We start from the raw sequence: 20794 nt of genomic DNA, 5'->3' as shown, positions 1-20794 counted from the left end.
GGTATGTGGCAAACTATCGGCCAATTTCTTTATTGCCATATCCTGTTAAAATTCTGGAACGCATCGTCAGTAAGTCTCTATCCCAGTATCTTGAGGAGTATTCGCTCCTTGACGAGATGCAATTTGGCTTCCGGCCCAAGCACGGTACTGAAACAGCACTTGTTACCGTGCTTGATGATATGAAGATGCGGGCGGACAGTGGCCAGTCAGTGATCTTGGTGCTGCTGGATACGTCAGCGGCTTTTGACACTGTAAACCATGGTATACTGTTGGAGAGACTTAAAGACCAGGGTGTGACCGGTCGCGCCCTTGACTGGCTTTATTCTTATCTAACAGACAGGACACACAGTGTGACTTCAGTCGTTCTCCGCTAACAAGTCTTGCTTACGACAGGGGGTCCCGCAGGGCTCAGGGATTAGTCCTGTGCTCTTTAACATCTATTTGCAGCCTCTCATTCCGCTTATTAGATATTTTGGAGTGGAGGTGGTGAATTACGCGGATGATACCCATCTCCTGTTTTCCTTGGAAGGGAATGATTCTATTTGGCACTTGCTTCTCGCTAATCCGAGTGCTGAGAAAGATCCTCCCTTTCTTGCCTAACTCTGCTAGAACGCAGGTTGTGAGATGCGTAATTCTCAGCAGACTTGATTATTGCAACTCTCTATATCTGGATGCGCCTAACACCCTTATCGGGAAGCTATACAGAATACAGGCCATTGCAGCGAAACTCACTTTAAATAGGCAGCGAGGGACCTCAACCACATTAGCCTTGCGAGATTTGCATTGGCTGCCGATCCACCAGCGAATTCAATTCAAAGCTCTATGCACTGTCTTTGGGGCAGCTCATGGAATGGGCCCTAAGAACCTGCAAAGAAAATTCAGCCGGTATTCTCCAACTAGAAACCTTCGTTCTGCTTCTGCATTTCTGATGAATGTAATCAGGTTTAGGCGGTCCAGAACAGGTGGCAGATCCTTCTCTGCCGTTGCTTCTCGGCTATGGAACACTCTCCCTTTGGATCTACGTCAGGTCCAAAGTCTTATGGATTTCAGGAAAAAGTTGAAAACGTTTTTATTCCCTAGGCTGGAGTAATTTTTCCTTCTGATATTATCTCTTTTCCTCCCTTCCTGTGTCACACCTCGGCTGCCCCTATTAACTTCTGGTGGGGACTCTCCTTTTTAAGCGCCAGGATACACGTCGGGTGATAGAGCGCCATATAAGCACCTCATTACATTACATTACCTAGGAAGGCTAAACACTCAATACTGTCTATTTAAAGCATTAAAGGAATCTTCATTGCAGTAATATCCTCCAAATAATTCCAAATCAGACCGCCAAGGCTTGAAGCCCCAAATAGAAAACTTCTCTTTTCCCTGAAGTTTGCCAACTACGTTTTCAGTGTTTTGTTAAATTTCATTTTGCATGTCTCACTAAACAACCATCACATCCAAGTACAGCAAATTTGCCTTCTTCTATGTTTTCTGCTACATTGCTTTTGTACCTTTAGTGTTGAACTTAATATTAGCACATGTTTTCTCGATGTATACTTCTTCTTGGTTAGTATGTATCCAACATGTTGGATTTCACAATGTCAGTACTTTCTGTGTCGAATTCCGCTAGATACTGAATTTCTGGGAAGGACTTTCACACTCTATTTCTCATGCTTGCCAGGCCTAGACTTACCCAAACAATTGCCCTAGACTTTGAGAATAAATTGGACAAGCTCAACCTATCCCAACATCCATGGGATAGCATTTTTAAACTAAAGCTGTACAACGTTTTTGTTAAACTCTTTTCTGCAAAGATCTGCCAAATATTTCATTACAGTCTTCTCTGATTTTGTAATGTAGGAAGTTATATAACAAGCAACAGCAATGGAGTTGTATGTAACAACATGAATGTCCATATTTGCATTCCACATTTTGCGAGTTGCAGCATCATAATTGTAGGAAAGTAGGATCTTTCTAGCATAGATACCCCCACGTTTTGCCTGGTGTCAGTGTATTTTGTTTTTTGTTCACTGGGATCCTGCTAATCAGGACCCCAGTGACTGTGGCTGGTAGGTACTTTGTACAACCCACAGCTGGCATGCCAGGGTACCACTAAGTCCCTAGAATATGGTACTGAGGTTCCCAAGGCATTAGTACACCAGGGGTCCACATGGGCTGAAGCATGTATTATGCCACATATGGGACCCCATGCAAAGTGTGTTCGCAGAGCTTCCATTTCACTCTGCGTGACCGGGTGCATGCATCCTCCACTTAGATGTAAGGTTTTCCTGATATCCCTGTCACTGCACTTATAACCTATAAGTCAACCCTAAGGTAGGTCCTTTAGTCCAAGGGCAGGGTGCATAGTTCTAAGTGTGTGGGTACCCCTGCATGAGCGGAGGCACCCCTTCAAACCCCGGTCTCCATTTTCTGGGCTTTGTAAGTGCAGGACATCCATTATAAGGTATGTAGTGGACACTCCCAAGTCGAGATGTCTAACTACATAATGGCTGCCCCGAACCTGGTCATGTTTTATATCAAACATGTTGGAATCATACCACTACACTGATTCTGGTGTTAGCGGCATGATACCATGTATTGGGGATGCCCTTAGAGGACCCCCAATACCTACCTGTGTAGCCTTTCAGGGTCTGCATGCCAGCCGTGCTGCTGCCAGCTTCAGACTTTGTTCTGCCCCCCTGCTGATAAACCTAACTCAGGCAGGGGATGCTGAACGAAGGATTTCTTGCAACGGAGAGGTGTGACCACCTCTTCTTTAGAATTGGGTAGGGTGTGGGTGCTTCTGAGCACAACCAGACTGCATTGAAGGCAGTGGCGGTCCGTCCATTGGGGGCGTTGGGGTGTTGCACCCGCGCCCGCTGCTCCCTCGGCATCTCTGAACTTAAGTAAACTCTCAGCTTACTTAAGTTCAGAGACGCCGAGGGAGAACTGACACTCATGTCAGTCAGCATGACGTCGGACCGCCCACCCCTTTCAGAGTCTGAAGGGGTGGGCGGTGTGGCGTCATGTTGACTGACCAGCATTGTCAGGGGCAGGCAGCAGCACAAGTGCGCATGAGTGGGGAAGGTCGGCGATTTGTTTTGCGCCGTGCCCAGTCATGCTCACTGGTGCCTGCTCAGGATGGCGCATGCCCATTAGGAGAGCGAGGGTTGAGCAAAGGCTCAAACCTCGGTCTCCTAATGGGCAGGTGGGCGGAGCGTAAGCCTGCTCTAAGTCAATCCTGGCGCTGCTCCAGGCCAGGATTGGCTGAGAGGGGTCTTGCCAGCAGTGATGGGCTGTTCCAGTGTAGGCGCCAGAATAGACCCGAGGCGGCGCGGACCTGGTCAGGTAGGATTGATTTTATTTTATTGATGGGTGAGACCAGCACTTCTCAGGAGCAAACACAGGTCATAAGAGGGGTCCCTGCACTTCTGTCATTTGAAAGGAAGGGAGGGTGCTGGCACTTGTCGACAGAGATGCACGACCTTTGATGGGAGAGACCTGCACATCTCGGGCACAAACACGGGTCATAGTAGGGGTACCTGCACTTCGATCACTGCCTCCATGGCACCAGCACACCGTTTTGAGGCCTCTGCGCGCAGGGACCGAGAGGGACTGGAAGAGGTGTCCCACTAAAGGTCTGGTCCAGGATTCACTAGGGTAAGGGTCCCCTGGGGCCCAAGAAAGGAAAATGGACTACACTGCCTCCTGGCTGCCCACTGCTGTTGTTGCAACGTAGCAGGCAGGGACAGACCCGCTTCCACCGAGTGATTGTGGCTGTGGGCCTGTGACTGGCACTCTTAAGTTTGTAAGAATCTCGGGGAGAATATTTTGCGTCATGAAGCAGCGGCGGGGGGTTTGTTCACAATGGACAAGGTATAATAGCTGGGCAGGTTTCGCATACCGTCCTCATACATCACATGCAGCGTTAAGTGTCTGCTTCGTGTTACTTTTGAAAGACTCGGGCCACCCTTCAATCAAATGACCAATATACACTCTGTGCATTAGCTTCCAGTCATGAACTCCCCCCGCCCCCCCCCCCCCCCATGTTGGCAAAAGCTTTCCTTTCGGTGTGACTTGCAGTACCGCGATAACTTTACGCCTCACCACTTTCAAATGTCACCAGCCGCCACCGATTGAAGGGCACATTTGGTGCTCTCCTACCATAAACCAGTTTCACCTGGTCCAGGAGCCCTTGGCTCCCGTTTGGCGTGAACCTGAATTAAGGACAGGGGAGTGTCCACCTCTGTCCAGCTTCTTCTCAGGTTGGTGCTCCAGAGCTCCTCCAGGTGGCCACTTAATTCTGACATTTCATATCTGGGCCCCTGGGAGCATCTGACTGGCTAGGACATCTGGGTAGCATCCCTGATCCCCTCTGATAGGTGTGTTGCCACAGAAGAGGTTCTTCCCCTTTCTGGGGTTACCTAAGGGCTCCCCTGAGGGTAGGCCCTTAGATTCGTCTCGACAAGAACTTCTAGAACCGAATGCTGTCTTCTGAAACATATTGAAAGACTCTTCCGCCGGAAACTCTGCTGTTCTTAAGCCAGGACCCACAACAAGACTGCGCCCAGTAGGAGGATTCCTGCTGCATCTTTGTCCTTGTGCTTCTTCAAGATCTGCAACTCCGTGGCCGTGCATCCCCCGAGTCACCAAGGACCCAGCCTGCATCAAAGCTAGGAGGAATCTCCCTTGAAGTGAAGGAGTCACTTCCCTGCATCCGCGGGCACCTCAACATCGATGACCGGTTTGCTGATCCTCTTGTCCCACGGACACCTTCTGGCGCTGCAACACAGGTGGTAGTTTGTTGGTTCTCCAGAGGCCGGATCAGTCTTCCCTGCAAGTGGGGAGACTGTAATCCTTCTCCAGCCAACAGTGACCACCTCCCTGTGCACCGCGTCTGTCTGTCATTGCCAAGGCTTGTTGGCTTTCTTCATGGAAGACCTTCGAGCTCCAAGCTGCCCCTGCTTCCAACACTCCACAGCTCCAAGCTTGTTGCCCTGCCTACATCCCTTTAATCGTGGGGTCTCTGCTTCTGTGGGCTAATAGGGTTTCCTTGCGACCGCCTGTGCCTGCTGCCAGAGGGTTCACCGATTCTGATTACTTCTGGCTCTCCATCATGTTTATGGCTGGTCCTGACTCACCTTTTCTGGGGTAGTCCCTCAGACCTTGCTAGTCTGCATCCTTGCATCGTTACTGGATAACCTTTGTATGCATTTGCCAAGGCTTGTTGCTGGTCCTGCTGGCCATTGACCATCCTTCACTCGTCGGCCAGCATGAGACAGCTCGTGAGAGGCTCCTGGTCTTCTGCAACATCTCCTGGCCTTCACAGCTGCTGTTTTCTTGACACCACACTTCGGCAAGAACCTTCAACAAGGGTTGGTATTGTGCTCTTGTGCCTCCTGGTCACCTCCGGGTGGTTTGGACACTGTCCTCTCTGCTTTCAGGTTCTTCTCATCTGGATTCTTCTTCCTTGTTCCATCCGCCTGGTCCACGAAACGCTGTAGCTGCAGAACTTCCACAAACCTCCATTTGCATCTACGAAGGTTTCCGACATCACTTCACCCCTATGGACTCTGGCTCCCTGGTGCGGGTATCCGCCTCTTCTGGGTATCCTTAGGTGGGGTGACTCTCCAACCTTTTTTCCTCCTAGTGGTACCTCTGGGTTCCTTTGGAAAGGGTCCTAAATCTCTAAAATCCTAACTGTGACTTAACTGGGTTGTTCTATGGACATTGACCCGGTGTAACCACTGCTCCTGGGCGACTTGGGGCCCGAGCTACTTACCTTGGGTGGTTCCTTAATTCCCCAGGGGTCCTCCAACCTTGGGTATTAGTACCGTTTTGGTAACCAATTTACTTACCACTATTTTAGTATATAGCTTTTTCCCCGGTGGGGCCCTATGTGATTTCTATGCTATTTTGCCTAATTTCTAAGTTTTGGACTTGGTCCTTTTTGCAGGGTAATCCCTGAACTTTTTGCCTTCCTCCTATATTTTTTCTGACCTGTTGTTGGCTGTTTTATGACTCTGGGCACTTTACCACTGCTGATCAGTGCTAAAGTGCATTTGCTCTCCCTATTGTAAATTATTGTATGAATTAGTGATTCCATGATTGGTTGGTTTGGTTTACCTGTCAGACCCTAGTACAGTGCACCAGGAGTGCCCAGGGCTTGTAAATCCAAATGCTGCTGGTGGACTTGCAGTACTGGTCATGCCACCCACAAAAGCAGCCTGCAAAAGTGTGTCTAAGGCCTGCCATTGCAGAGCCTGAGTGCAGTCTGGTACTGTCATGCTGACTGGCAAAGTGCACCCACTTGCCAGTCCCTAAACCTTCCCTTTTCTTCATATCAGTCACCCCTATGGTAGGCCCAAGGGCAGGGTGCATTGTAAGTATAAGGTAGGACATGCCCTGGTGTGTGTGTGGCATGTCCTAATAGTGAATTACAGCCATTTTCTTTTTTCACTATTGCAAGGCTACCTGTTCTCCATAGGCCAGAATGGGTAGTTTGATTATTACATCTTATAATCATAACTGACTCAGGGAACATGGTAGAAATTCGAATTTAGTATGCCTGAACTCAGAATGATAAAATACATCTTTTAGTGAAGTTGGTTTTAACATTCTGGGCCCGATTCACAGAACTAACTTAAGACAAAATCCTAAACTTACTACCATTTTCGTATTCACAGAAGGCACTTACTCATTTTGGTATTCACAGAAGACACTTACTCACTTCGGTATACAAAAGAAGTTAAGAGTCCTAACTTTAGGACTCCTAAATGCCTTCTGTGAATACCGAAAGTCTTAAAATTAGGATTTTTCTCAATTTAGGAGTCCTAAAGTTAGGACTCCTAACTTTACTACTACTAAACTGAGAAAAATCGTAATTTTATGGCTTTCGGTATTCACAGAAGGCATTTAGGAGTCCTAAAGTTAGGAGTCCTAACTTTAGGACTACTAAATTGAGTAAAATCCTAATTTTAAGACTTTCGGTATTCACAGAAGGCATTTAGGAGTCCTAAAGTGAGGAGTCCTAACTATACTATTGCTAAACTGAGAAAAATCGTAATTTTATGGCGTTTTCGGTATTCACAGAAGGCATTTAGGAGTCCTAAAGTTAGGAGTCCTAACTTTAGGACTACTAAATTGAGAAAAATCCTAATTTTAAGACTTTCGGTATTCACAGAAGGCATTTAGGAGTCCTAAAGTGAGGAGTCCTAACTATACTATTATTAAACTGAGAAAAATCGTAATTTTATGGCTTTCGGTATTCACAGAAGGCATTTAGGAGTCCTAAAGTTAGGACTCCTAACTTCTGTGAATACCGAAATGAGTAAGTGCCTTCTGTGAATACCAAAATGAGTAAGTGCCTTCTGTGAATACCAAAATGGTAGTAAGTTTAGGATTTTGTCATAAGTTAGTTCTGTGAATCGGGCCCAATGTGTTTGAAAATACCACTTTTAGAAAGTAGGTATTTTCTTGTCTAACCATTCAAACCTGCCTCTGCTAGGTTGTGTATTCCTTGTCTGGAGTTTGAGTGACAGGGCTGGGGAATTCCAGGAGACAGGGTGAGTCCGCCCAGTGGTGAATAGAGAGATCTGCATCTAGATGGGAGGGAGGAGTTGCACCTGGGACCTGAATAGGACAGTGCCTGCCCCTCACAAAGCTGGCTCCACCCCCTGTCGTGCGTCTGATGTCTCTGCCCTGCACTGTGAAAGGAGAGAAGGAATCATGTCAACAAAGTGCTCCAGGGCTGTGCTTTCCCTCCACAATGCTGGCTCCACCTCCTGTGGGGCGTCTGATATTTCTGCCCTGCACTGTGAAAGGAAAGAAGGAGTCATGTAAACAGAGTGCTCCAGAACTGGTTTGGACTGGGCAAAGGCCTCTCTGCCCTCAGAGGACAAAGGATTTTGGGGTTTAAGTATTGGGACCCTGATCCCAAGAAATTAGATTACTTTGGGAAAACAAGAAGAACACTCTGCTGAGGAGAGGAACCAAGAAGAAACTGAGGAGAGACTATCCCTGAAACTGGGGGATTGGCCTGCAGGCGTTGCATACTGCCAAAGAGAGGAGAAAGGAACCTTGTGTGTACTTTTGCTCAACTTGTGAAGTATCTCCAAGGGCTTGGAAAAGAACTTGCCTCCTGCTGAAGTCTCAGGAACAACAGACTTCACCTCCAGCTCCCTAGAGTTCTTTGGAAGTGCCTGCTGCTGTTGTTGGGCCTTCTGAGGGACTGCGTGTCGCAAGGAGCTGGAAGCGCGACTCAAGAAGGAGAAGCGTTCCGCCGTCGGAGCTGTTGTCGTCGCATCTCGTAAAGTGTGTCGCCGCTGCAGCATCGCATTGAGCTGAAGCATCTCGCATCATCCATGAAGTTTCTCGCAACGCCGAAGAAGCGTGTCTCCTTCGCAGCCATCGTAGCTGACGCATTGCACCGCATCAAGAGAAGAGTCTTGCATCGAGGAAGACGCGTGTCGCCATCGCAGCCATCATAGTTGTCGCATTGCACCGCATCAAGAAAAGCGCCTCGCATCTACGGAGAAGCGTGCCGCCGTCGGAGCAGCTGTCGGAGCATCGCGTAAAGGGGTGTCGCCGCTGCAACATCGCATCGAGCGGAAGCGTCTCGCAACTTCGGAGAAGAGTGTCGCTGCCAAGGCCGCTGTCGTCGCATCGCGTAAAGGGTGTCGCCGCTGCAGTTGAAGCGTCGAGTCTTTTTGCAACATCGGAGAAGCGTATCGCATCTGGAAGATCTTCACGTCTTTATTTCTTTGCACCAAAATCTTCATCGCATCAACATCGTTGCAACACCTTCGTTGCCCTGCGTGTCGCATCTAAAAAGTACATTGACTTAGTGTCGCATTTAAGAACTAAAGAGAACTAAGCAAAATTCTACCATCTAAAGTAACAGTATTGTGTATTTTTGTCGTTTAATGGTCTTGTGGTAATTCTATATAAAGAATACTTAATTTTGATATAAAACCTGTGTGGTGTCCATCTGTAGTGTTGTCACTTGATTACTGTATGTGTTCACAAAGGCTTTACAAACTGCCTCTGAGATAAGCCTGTCTGCTCGTGCCAAGCTACCAAGGGGGTGAGCAGGGGTTATTTTAGGAGTGTACCCCCTTACCCGAGGCGAGGGTCCCTATTTGTCACAAGTGCATACCTGTGCCAACTAGAGACCCCCAAGTCTAACACTAAGTATTCCTTGTGTGTAATTGATACCTCCAGGTAGGAGGTATACCAAGGTAGTGTCTAGTGTGTAGTAATAAATCTAAAGTATTTTTTTACTCACCTGGTGTGGTTCTTTCTTGTGTGAAAAGCTTACTGACCGATTTAAAGTGGTACATTCAACTGCTTTACACCCTCCTGGATAAACCTCAGCTGCTCTTCACAGCTACCCCTTGAGAGTTTTGGGTTTTGGGGCCCTAAACACTATCACTAAGGGTTACCTGGACTCGGTGCACAGTGTCTCACCATAGTTGTACACTATACACTGAGCCAGCCTCCTACAATAATCATTAATGAACGTGGAAGCTCTGTTCTTCCTAGATTGTATGTATTTTCAGTAATTTCTGTGTTACTGTATGTCTCACTGCAGACAAAAAGCTGTTGACTCTGTAGAATAACCGGTTGTGGAAGGCCAGAACGACATCTTGTGCAAAATCTCCCTCAGCCTATGTATTTTCCTCGACAGCACTTTCCACATCTATGTGTTTGGAAAGGCTGTATGACAGTACAACGCATTCTGTTGCAACTCAGGCCTTTACCACGCGTGTGTTAAAATGAGAATGCCTTTACCATGCATATCCTTTACCACCATTGGAATATGCTTTTACCATGCATGCTTTTACAATATATTTCATTGTAAAGGCATGAATGTTGAAGGCATATGCATGGTAAAAGTTTTCCCTTCCCTGAGCCCCAAATCCGATTCCCATTGCAATTCCCCAGTGGCCCCCAGCCCTTTTTACAAATATCCGACCCCTGCACTGAGCCCTAAAAGTGGACCTCAACAAGACCCCCCCCCCGCCCTTCTAAATAATACCCATCCCCTGCCCTAAGCCCTAAAACAGTACCCCTGCGTGACCCCCCCTTAGCCTTTTTAAAAAATATCCTAAAGCCCTAAAACCGTCCCCCTGGCCCCTAAAGCCTTAAAACCGTCCTCCCTCAGGACTATTCCCCCTTAACTCACTCACTCACGACGATGATGAGGCATCTCTCAGGTTCAGCGCAGGTTGTTAAGAGGAAGCGGAAGGGTCTCTCGGTTTTCTCTAACAGCACGGATTGCCTTAACCATGCTGGCAGTGTTACCACGCATATGCCATTATCACCAGTACCACGCACATGCCATTACCACCAGTACCACGCATATGCCCTTCCCATTCATACCTTTACAACGTTAATTTGTTGTAAAGGCATGCGTGATAAGACCTATGCGTTGTAAAAAATGCCTGGAAAAGGTGCATGCATTGTAACGCATGCGTAGTAAAGGCATGCATGGTAACAGCCGTGTTGTAAGAAAACAAGTTACTTACCTGTAACTTTGTTTCTCCATTATTGGAAACTTTCATAGATTCCCATGCTTGTATCATTCCCAGTCGTCGGAATGGGGGTCCCCAGTATACATATAATAGCAATAGAAACCATTACCAGGTTGCAAAACAAAAATGGGCCTAGGCCTAGTTTCTGTTTTGGTAATGGTTTCTATTGCTATTTTATGTATACTGAGGACTCCCATTCCGACGACGGGAAATGATACAAGCATGGGAATCTATGAAAGTTCCAATACTGGAGTGATGGATGTTTCCTGTTTGGAAACGCAGAACTTGTTCTCTCAGGCCTTTGTCAGTAGTATCTTTTGGAATGGGGCATGTCACATACTATTCTATGAAAGACAGCACACAGTCATTACTGTCTGTTCCAAAGTTTGGAGCATCTTTTATCCATAACAGCATGTGAACATGAGAAGCACCTCTTGCTTGGTACTCTTTACGCCCCAAAAAATCAGTTATTTCACCAAGAAGAGGATTTGTTTTGTTGCAGATAAAAGATAGCATGGCTTGGAACCTGTGGTGAAGATATCGGCAAACATGAGCAGGATCTAAAGAGCAATTTTCTCCTGCTGTCTTTACAATGATGTCCTCAGTGTTTGAGTTTGCCTCTCTTAAAAAATCAAGCAGGTCATCTCATGCATATTCAGCACAACTAAGTGTGATAAAACAAGTTCGTGCACCCAGGTCTCTCAACATGTATTTGAGTTCTCCAGGACGACAATACCAATACTCCGTGCTATGTTGACACGCTATCAAGTTAATTAAGTTGTATTGTAAGTTTTCATCTTTTCCTTGCACTTAGTCAACAAATTCCCTCGCAGAGAGATTTTGAAGATTAACACCTGTCGTCAGTATGTGATTCACGACAAATGAACGTCCAGACAAGTCACTCTCAAACAGAAGATGGAATATATACAGAGTGCACTGACGAAATCTTGTATCCTCTGAATCTAGTCGTGTTGAACGGTGTTCAGCGGCTGGCATCTGTAGAGGATGGTCATCATAGCGGCCTCCTGCTCGAGTGGGAAACAGTTGGAGAAAACAACAAGCCTCTAAACGTTTTTCCCAATCGTTCAAGGGAGCTCCTTTTGCTTGTTTCATTTGAAACCGCTCAATAGCATCGCCCATGGTTTCTTTAGAATACAGAGGATGGATGCTGTAGTGTTCATACATTTGTTCTCATCTGGATCGATCCACTTTTTCCATCGGTCCGCTTTATGCTAATGTTGTATCCTCTATACAAGTTACATTTTCAGCAACAACGTTTGTATTATGAAATTTATTTTTTGCTGGGTATAATGTTGCTTTTTTGACTTTATTAACATCTTCTAACACTCGTCATATTTTTTTTACTCTTCGTTGGAACGCCATTTACTAAAATAAGTGGCTCTCCAATATCTTTATCTACTTCTATAGTTTCAATATTCTATTTAAAATCTAAAGGTAAATACACAACTCTTCCCTTTAGTCCTCTCTGAAGCTCAGTTGGAGGTAATGTTCCTAACTTTGGCTCCATACAAACTATGGCTTGAAATGGCTGTATACACTGTATTAAAATTGATTCATAAACATTTAATACTTTAAGCTCAACTAGAAAATACACCAGTTCTAATTTATTATATATGGCTGTAGCTGGCCTTTTTCTTATTCTCGAACTTATCAAAGCAGTTCTTGCATATAATCTGCTGAGTGGACAAATCCAATCTTTCCTCAACAAATAAATATGCACAAAAGTTCTTACCGCTTATATTTGTTCTCTTTTTCAGCTTTAGAGTACGCAACTAAATTGTGAGTTTGCGTTTTGTAGTGAGTGCGTCGACGACAAACAACGACCAGTTCAATCAACTGCATGCACAAGAGTGTCCTTTTACAAATAGCTTTCTTGATTAAAATAAGGTTCTGTACTAGAGGTATGCTTCCATTCACCTTTCAAAACTTTGCTAAAATTACTTCTATTAATAAGCCTTTTTCTAACAATTCTTTCTTCATATACAACACTGTTTTGTTTAGTGTCCTCATTCTATTCAATATTAATGTAAACACTTTCCTTTTCAGTGCAAATGCTTTCTCAGAAACACTCTCAAAATGTTCCTTTTGCTTAAATGCAGCACTTCTCCACTTAAACCTCTTCATCGTTTTCAGCAAATTTTGCATTACTCTAGTCTGAAACATTTGATCTCTTAACTCCTTAAACTGCTTCTGTCTCCTTGACAATGTCCCTGATTTACACATCTTCCAGTTGATCTGTAAGCTCTAATTTTAGACAAGACTGTAGTCACATGTAGCATTTTACGACTTTTTTTGGGAGAAACTGCTTCTCTTTTTCTTCCTCTGGTTATTCTCCTTATTTTGTTTGTCTCTGTTTGCAGTTCATGATATGGTGTTCTCTGTTTCTTTCATCTTTCTCTCTTGTCAGGCATTGTAAATCGTGTTTCTCAAATAAAATGAAATGTCTGGAAAAAAAAAATACCAATGAAATTAACACCTACAACAAATAACTGAGTTACTTATTTACTGACCAGCTAGTTATTCTTTAGTCTAGGCTTTGTAATCAGTTATACGCCTACTTTCCTTTTATTTTTTTGGTCCGCTTTCCACAATACAGAGCTATAATTCCCTCTCCATCTACCACTCTTGGATATATGTATTATTGATACACTAAGTATAACTGAGTGTGTAAGTCAGTCAGTGACTGCATTAATGTGTCCTTGGGTATGTCCCTCTATGTGTTACTCTGTCCAATAATGCCAGAATGTCTCACTGGATTTATCAGAGGGTATGTGACTAAGTCAATGACTGCATCAGTGTATCAACAGATGTCTCAGTTTATGTATCAGTGTGTCAGAGTATCTCACTGTCTGTATAATTGAGTGTGTCAGTGTCTTACTGTAACTGTCACTCTCATGGTATCGCAGTGTGAGTGTGTATAAGTGAGTGTGTCGCTATATCACTCAATGCATCACTGTGTTTGAATGCATCAGATGTATCAGTGTATGTATTCGTGTCTATAAGAGTATCTGAGTGTATGAATCAGTGTGTATATGAGTAAGTCAGTGAGTGCATCAGGGTATGTATGAGTGTCTTAGTGTGTATATATAAAATATCCCAGGGTATCGAAGTCTGTGTATAAGTAACTGTGTGTGTATATCAGTGAATGCATCTCTGTGTGCATGGCTGTGTCAGTGTATGTATCAATATGTCCCAGAGTGTTTACTTGTATGTATAAGTTAGGGTATAAATGATTTAGTGAGTGCATTACTGTGTACATGGGTGCCTCAGTATATTTATTAATGTGTCCCAGGGTGTATGAGTGTGTATATAAGTTAGTTTCTGAGTCAGTCACTGAGTGTATCAGTGTGTCAATGAGTATGTAATTGTATGCATTAATGTCTGCCAGAGTCTCTGAGCGTATGCATAAGTGAGTGTGTTATTGAATGCATCCCTGTGTCCTTAGCTTCTTTATAGTTGTATCTACGGATTCTAAATAGTTATGCAAAAAATACTGTCCTTTTATTCTTTCCTCTGCTTTGTACAGTACACACATATAACTGGCTATCCATCTACCTCTCTTATACATAGGTATTACAGATCTTCTGAATGTATTGGTCTGGATATTCATGTGTGCACGTGTGTATAACTACATACATCGCTGTTTCACTTAGTCTATTATTGTGTGTCACACTGTATATCTGGTCCTGTAAATACCGCTATTGTTCTTTTGCTGGCTATCTTTCTAGAAATGTTAGCATCTACTTTATAGTGCGTGTCCCTGCATTACAGTGTCCACTTAGGGTCTCTTGGTACTTGCACGTATGTCATAGCTGTGTTACTGCCCCATTACTTTGTGCCTCTGCATATGTGTGTTACTCGATATATTGTTTTGTACTTTAATTTCTCACTATATCTTCCAGTATCTGTACATGTATTGATATATATACTTAAATTTCTCTCTGGGCACTCCAGCTTACATTTTACTATTTAGCTAATTATCTAACTGCATACATCAATATCTCTCTGAGTGACTTAGTCCACATATCAGCTTCCTTATGACTCTGCAAATGTATGCATCACTGTATCCTTTGCTCTGTTACTGTATGCATAGCAATCTCATTATGTGTGAAAAGTAAATATATTTAACCATACCTTGCTGTCTTAGCAAAAGCATCCGTGTGAACCAGCTCACCTTAATCTGTGTATATAGGTGTATATGTAATTGCAGAATTCTTTACATAATAAAATAGCTCAATATATCACTGCATACATTAGTATTTCACTCCTTGTGTCACTGCCTATACTGGTGTATACCTGTGTTTTTGTTTTCTTCACAACTTTGTACTCCTACTTCCTGATCAGTAATGTTTACTTTGTTTCCATCTTCTACTCTCTTTTAATATTTTCCTTTAGTTTCCTCAAATATCCTGCTCACTTTCATCCACCTTACTCACGCTCACCCCTTCTCTATATACTATTTTTTAATGCTGCAGCTTAATTCTCAAACCTGTTAAATGTGATTGTTGGTGTGTATCTTGTTGGTGTGTATCTTTCTTTCTCAGTATCAAGTTGTCAAGCTTGAAAGCACATAAAAACCGAGCGCAAGAATGGTAGACCACTCTCATACAAAGCAACCATTAATGGCACCATTTTCAACTTTGCTTTTAAGGTTACAGAGGCTGCAAACAAATAGAAACACTGCTTTCATTTTCTTACTAATCATACAGCTCTTCTGAATGGTCACATTTCTTAACCCTTTGTTTGACCTCTCTAAAGAAAGCCCAATTCGGTATGAGGTTTTCAGGAGATCCACCGCGGTGATCAGCACGGTCCCCCCATGTAACTTCGTAGTGGATTCTTGGATCCATGCGGCAGACCAAAATCTCTTTTAAAAACGATTCCTAACCATTACCACTTCCTACAAATCTCTAAATTTATACCCAATCTTTGTTCGTTATTTCTTTCATGAACAATCTCTCCTCACATTGATATTCTAGGCTTAATTGTAGCATTCTCTGCTAGCAATTGGTCACAAGTTAACAAAAGTCTCTACAGCAACATGCTAACTCCTTAACCCAAGACAGCAGGTGTGGTTGACTGTATGCAATTAGAAACATATCCCACATAGCCAATCAAAAATTTACTTACTTTAAATTTATACCGCAACCTAGTTTTAAATAGTGCTGTAATTACAGCATCCAATAAAATGTGAACTTTTAAATGTAATGTGCTAGGGTCTCTTCTAACTGACTTCATTTTGAAAATTCTGCTGCAGCCTTCTCCTGTGTGCCCCTGCTCCATCCTTCAAAATAGTTGGAGTGTGGACGGTAGGTCATAACTTTGTGTTTTGGGCCTGAGAGTATGCGAGAGAGTGGAATTGGCAGACACCTAGGTTTGCCTAATGTGGATATTAGTTGGTTTGGCCAGAAAGGGTTAAAGTGGTAGCAGTTGCTTCCGTTGGTTGAAAGCATTATGGATTCCCAACATCCAGACCTCATAATTGTGCACTGTGGTGGCAATGACCTAGGCACTCTGACTGAGGAAGGACTTGAAATTCTAATGAATAATATATTTGAACAATTAATGCAACTTTTCCCTCACACTGCCTTGGTGTTCTCTAACATATACCAGAGGCAGAAATGGAAGTAAATGTCCAGTATTTGTAATTTTTTGTAAATCGCGAACAATTACCCAAAGGTGTCAAGGCGCTGGGGGTTCTCGGGAAGATTAAGCGAGCTATTGCCCAGAGTCACATGGTGCTGGACTGATCTGCCACCGGCACCAGAGATCGAACTGTGAGCCCCCGGAAGTGGTCTTCTGAATTTTTCCCACTTTTAGAGAAAGCCACAAAACATGTTAATAAAACTGTTTCAGCATTTCTCATAAACCAGAACATGGGCTCTGTCTTCAATAATAACCTGCGCTTCAAAATGCATGGAATATACAGGAGAGATGGTGTTCACTTCACGGACCAAGGCAACAGAGTGTTTCTGAGCAACTTGAAACTCTGCATCCGCTTGTATTGTAGTCCTCATACACACACTGTACACAACGGCACTTCTAAGAGCCATCCTATTTCCCAAACAGTTATTTTTAACTTTAAATCCTTCTTTTTTGATCAAATCCGCAAATCTATTGCAGATCCACAAACCAAAAGCACACATTCAATGCAAAGGAGCACATTTAATATTTCTGGTAGAGGGTTCTGAATAGGTCACAGTGGGTATAACAGACTCTAAATGGGAGTAATATAAGGTGCACAAGTGTATATATGCATATCTTAGTGGCTGTAACAGTGTCTGTATGGGTAGAGCGTGGGTGTGAGGCTCTCTGTATCAGTATGTGAGTGGCTATGAAAATGTTTGGGTGTATGTGTGCGTTGTGAGAGTCTCTTTATGGGTTTGTAAATGGGTGTAACAGTACCTGTAGGATATCTGAATGGGTGTGACAGTCTCTATGGGTGTGTGAGTGGGTGTAAGTGTCTGTACAGGTGTAAGTATGGGTGTGAGAGTCTGTATGGGTTTGTGAATGGGTGTGAAAGTCTGTATGTGTGTAAAACAAACTGGCTGTGACAGTGTGTAGGTGTGTTTATGGGTTTGTGAATGGGTGTAAAAGTATCTATCTGGATATAATAGTGGCTTTCAGAGTGTCTATGGCTTTGGGAGTGGGTGTGAGAGTATCTGTATGGGTATGTCAGTGGGTGTCAGTAGGTTTTATCTCTGGTTGACAGTCTGTATAGTTTTATGTATGGGGTTTGTGAATGGGTTTAACAGTGTCTGTATTGATACAAGTGTGGGTGCAGGTGAGGAGCTCTAGCAGCATTCAACTCCATTCTTCCTTCTCGCATCTCAGTGCAAACGCAGGCTACATACTTATCCTACTGCTTTTCATGAGTGTGCCTCCGTACTCACTTGCTGCCTTTAGGGTTTCCTCACTGTTTCTGGGATTAACAATGCAAGTTCAGAATCTATCTGCCACCATAAAGTAGCAGCTGAAATCAACATCCAGTCTTCAAGTAGGGTGTATTGGTCTTTTTTCCCACTCCAGGATCCCAATCAAGAACATACTATTACTACCGGATAATTTTTATCGTTTTATTTATTTCAGGGATTTAACTCATTAAGCAGAGCACAATATACAATACTTTACAACCTACCAAAATTCATGATAAGATCATTGTTGGACTTGGCCCACAGGGCGAGGGAAAGCTATAGTTGGGGCAACGCAGACCTGGACAGACCTACGCAGGAGTTTTAGGTGGTAGGGCTTAGTCAGGGACCTATGCCGCTGAAAGTGACAGGGCTTAGGTGCTGCCTTTTAAGTGAGTGAGGGATCCTGAACCAACCCACTGATCTGGCCCAGCGAGAGGAGAACCCAGGGACGACGGGCAGAGACTAATTAGTCCGCCTTCAGCCACCAACTCAACTTCCCCCCCCTTGAGAAATCCTCAACCAAGGGCGCAGGAGCCAGCAAGTGCCTCGTGGGACCCGGACTGCAGTTCCGGCGGAGAGAGCGCTATTTACAAGCTGCCTGTGGAAGGAGGGCACTATATCTGGTGAGCGCTACATTTCTAATTGACTGTGCCCTGCTGACGAGTGTGGGAATTCCAGCTGCCTGCTCCCTAGCGCCTGGGAAGCGCTATATCCACGGCCCCCATACCGTTGGGAGGAGAGGAGAACTGGTTTATCTGAAAACCCCGCGTTATCGCGGTCCTTTTGCGGACTTGAGAACAGCGGGAGCCCACACCGTGTTTCTGCCGCCTGGGTACTGTGTACCACCCCGCGTAATGGCGGCGTTCGGCATACTCCTCTAACTATGCGGGAGCCCACCCCGTGTATTGCCACCCGTTTGGCCGTTTAGATCCAGCGGGAGCCTACCCCGCGGTTCTGATGCCCAACGCGGGTGCCTACCCCGCAAGTGTCTTCAGCTGAAGGCGGGAGCCTACCCCGCACTTCAAAACTGCCTCGGAATCACCGCCGCAACCCGGTTTGCAGAGAAGAGCAGGGCCGCCGCGCTGCCTACGATGACCCGGAAGAAGTCGGGACCTCGCCCGAGCCGGCCGGAAGTGGGCGGGGGAATCCCCGCGAGCAGGGGAGATCCCTGAGAAGGACCGGGATCTTCGGTAAAGTCCTGGGTCCCAGGAGGGGGCCCGGGTGAAGTCCGGCGAGGCGCTGTGGCTGCCGACGGGGCTCTCCTGCGCTGAAGAGAGCCCCGCGTGCTTAGCAGAGAGGCGGAAGGTTAGGGGCCTGAGGCGCATTGTCGGCGCCTGCCCCCCACCGCCCGGGATTTCTGCTGCACCCCAGTCAGGAGCCTCGTGTCCGCCCTATTGAAGCCCCGGGTCCCAGGAGGGGGGCCCGGGTGAAGACGTCAGGAGCCACCCCGTCTGTGCTCGGTGAGTGAGGGGCTCCGTGTGGGACTGGTGGTGGAGGCGGGGGCAACGGGGCACGTTGTCGGTGCCCGCCCCCGGCAGTCCCTTTAAGAGGGCCAGCGTAGGTGTACTGCTAGTCCTCCCAGCTGCCCCCGTGGCAGAGGGCAGCTGTTGTGAGCGGCTGCATATGTTGGGAGTCCACGTGCTCCTCCCCAGCACGGACCAGGACTGAGTCCAAGTACACTCCGCAACTGCCCCGCCGGAGAGTGGGCAGTGGCAGCATTTGTGGAGTGCCTAAGGAACAGGATAACCTAGGGGCTGAAGGATCACCACAGCAACCCCGATTAGGAACACTGGGTAACCCCACCTGAGGGGAGGTTATACCCCTGCGTGACTGTTAATGCTCCAAGGGAAGGCCATGGGTAATGTTCGGCTGGTATGCCATGTTGAACGCTGTACTGAATTGCATATTTGAAGGGCTATGTCAAATGCCATGTTGAGCGCTGTACTGAACTGCATATTTGGAGCGCTATGTCAAATGCCATGTTTTAAAGCGCTATTGCCTTGCTATGTGCAGTGCTATGTTAAAAGGCTCTATGTGACGCGCTATTGATTTGCTATGTGCAGCGCTATGTTTAGATGCCAGGTTTTGATGTGAATGAACTGCCTACTTTGATTCCTGCCTCAGGGGACCTTCAGGTTGTTAAGGGATATGGTCAGGTCATGATGTTTTTATTACAGGTGATCCGGACTAACGCCCAAGGTTATGCCCCGAGTTGACTTTATTGCAGGATTGAGGCTGAGGGACTGTATCTTTATTCATCACATACCTTGGTTATATTTGGAGATCGCAATAGTTCCGGCAGGGGTCCGATTGGCCCTGCCCTGTATATAACCCCCCCCCTGTACCTTTTGACCCAGCGCCAGTTGGCGCCGTGTAGAGATTACCAAACATACTGTGTTTTGACAATACATAAGTTATTTTCACACAAACTTGTGTAGCGTCTCTTTTTTGTAGTGTGCCTTGTGTGTCGCCTGTGTGTACTGCGTGGATGCTTTTCACATTTCCTCCAGAGTTTGGCCCACCCGCTCTGCACCACGCTACCCGTTTCCAACAATCATACATTACCAATTAAAATAATTCAAAACAGTAGGAAATTGACTAACACTTATCAGAACACATAGCAGCTATAAAAACACTGAATGCATAGTCCTAAATAAAGGGAGATCAAGTCTTCGGTCTAGGTTCATCCATATATTTCTTACAATATCAGTTCACATAAAATATGCAGAGATAATGCAAATTTTACTTAAAATATAAATTGCTGTTTTCTAAAATGTGGCATGTAGTTTATATTTATGGTTCCTCCTCTTTTCTTTCTCCCCCTTATTTCTTTCCCAGTGATAAGCCTCACTCAACCTTTTTGAAAATTCCAGAATTAACAAATGCCGTCTCATTGGATGAGAGATGAAGGACAACCTCAGTTCAGCACCATATCGTGTAGCGTGCAAACATTTGGGGTTGATAAATACTAAGAAAGATGGCAACGACACAGAATTCATGTAACTTGTAGAAACAAGTAAGGATCTTTCGCCCAGTCCCTAGCGCAGCTCTGGATTTCATGATGTCAGTACCTTACGAACGCGTCCCCCAGATAATCGTACGGGTGCCTACTCTAAATAGTACAATATCGTTAAGAGTAAATGTCGCTACAGCTCTCTAAGGCACTCTAGATCATTACTATCTTGCATGACTAGACCTTTGTCTTTACAAAACATTACAAATACCTGTGCAGTTCTGATAACCCATTTCCAGTCCTAAATAGCAAAGCTCCATCATTGATGGATAATGAGACTAGTATTTTAAGAGTGCCAGTGCTGGCCGCATCCGCCTGCACAA

General features: G+C 45.2%; 1 protein-coding gene across 1 annotated transcript in view; it reads left to right on the top strand.

The window, feature by feature from the left end:
- Window positions 1-20794, top strand: part of LOC146822512 (uncharacterized) — a 169017-nt gene that overhangs the window by 46574 nt on the left and 101649 nt on the right. The gene's annotated exons all lie outside the window — the stretch shown is intronic.

The sequence above is a fragment of the Triturus cristatus genome, chromosome 6 (genome assembly GCF_964204655.1).
Source record: "Triturus cristatus chromosome 6, aTriCri1.1, whole genome shotgun sequence".
Classification (NCBI taxonomy): Eukaryota; Metazoa; Chordata; class Amphibia; order Caudata; family Salamandridae; genus Triturus; species Triturus cristatus.
The sequence above is the reverse complement of the archived record's forward strand: the minus strand, read 5'-3'. Positions and strand labels throughout refer to the sequence as shown.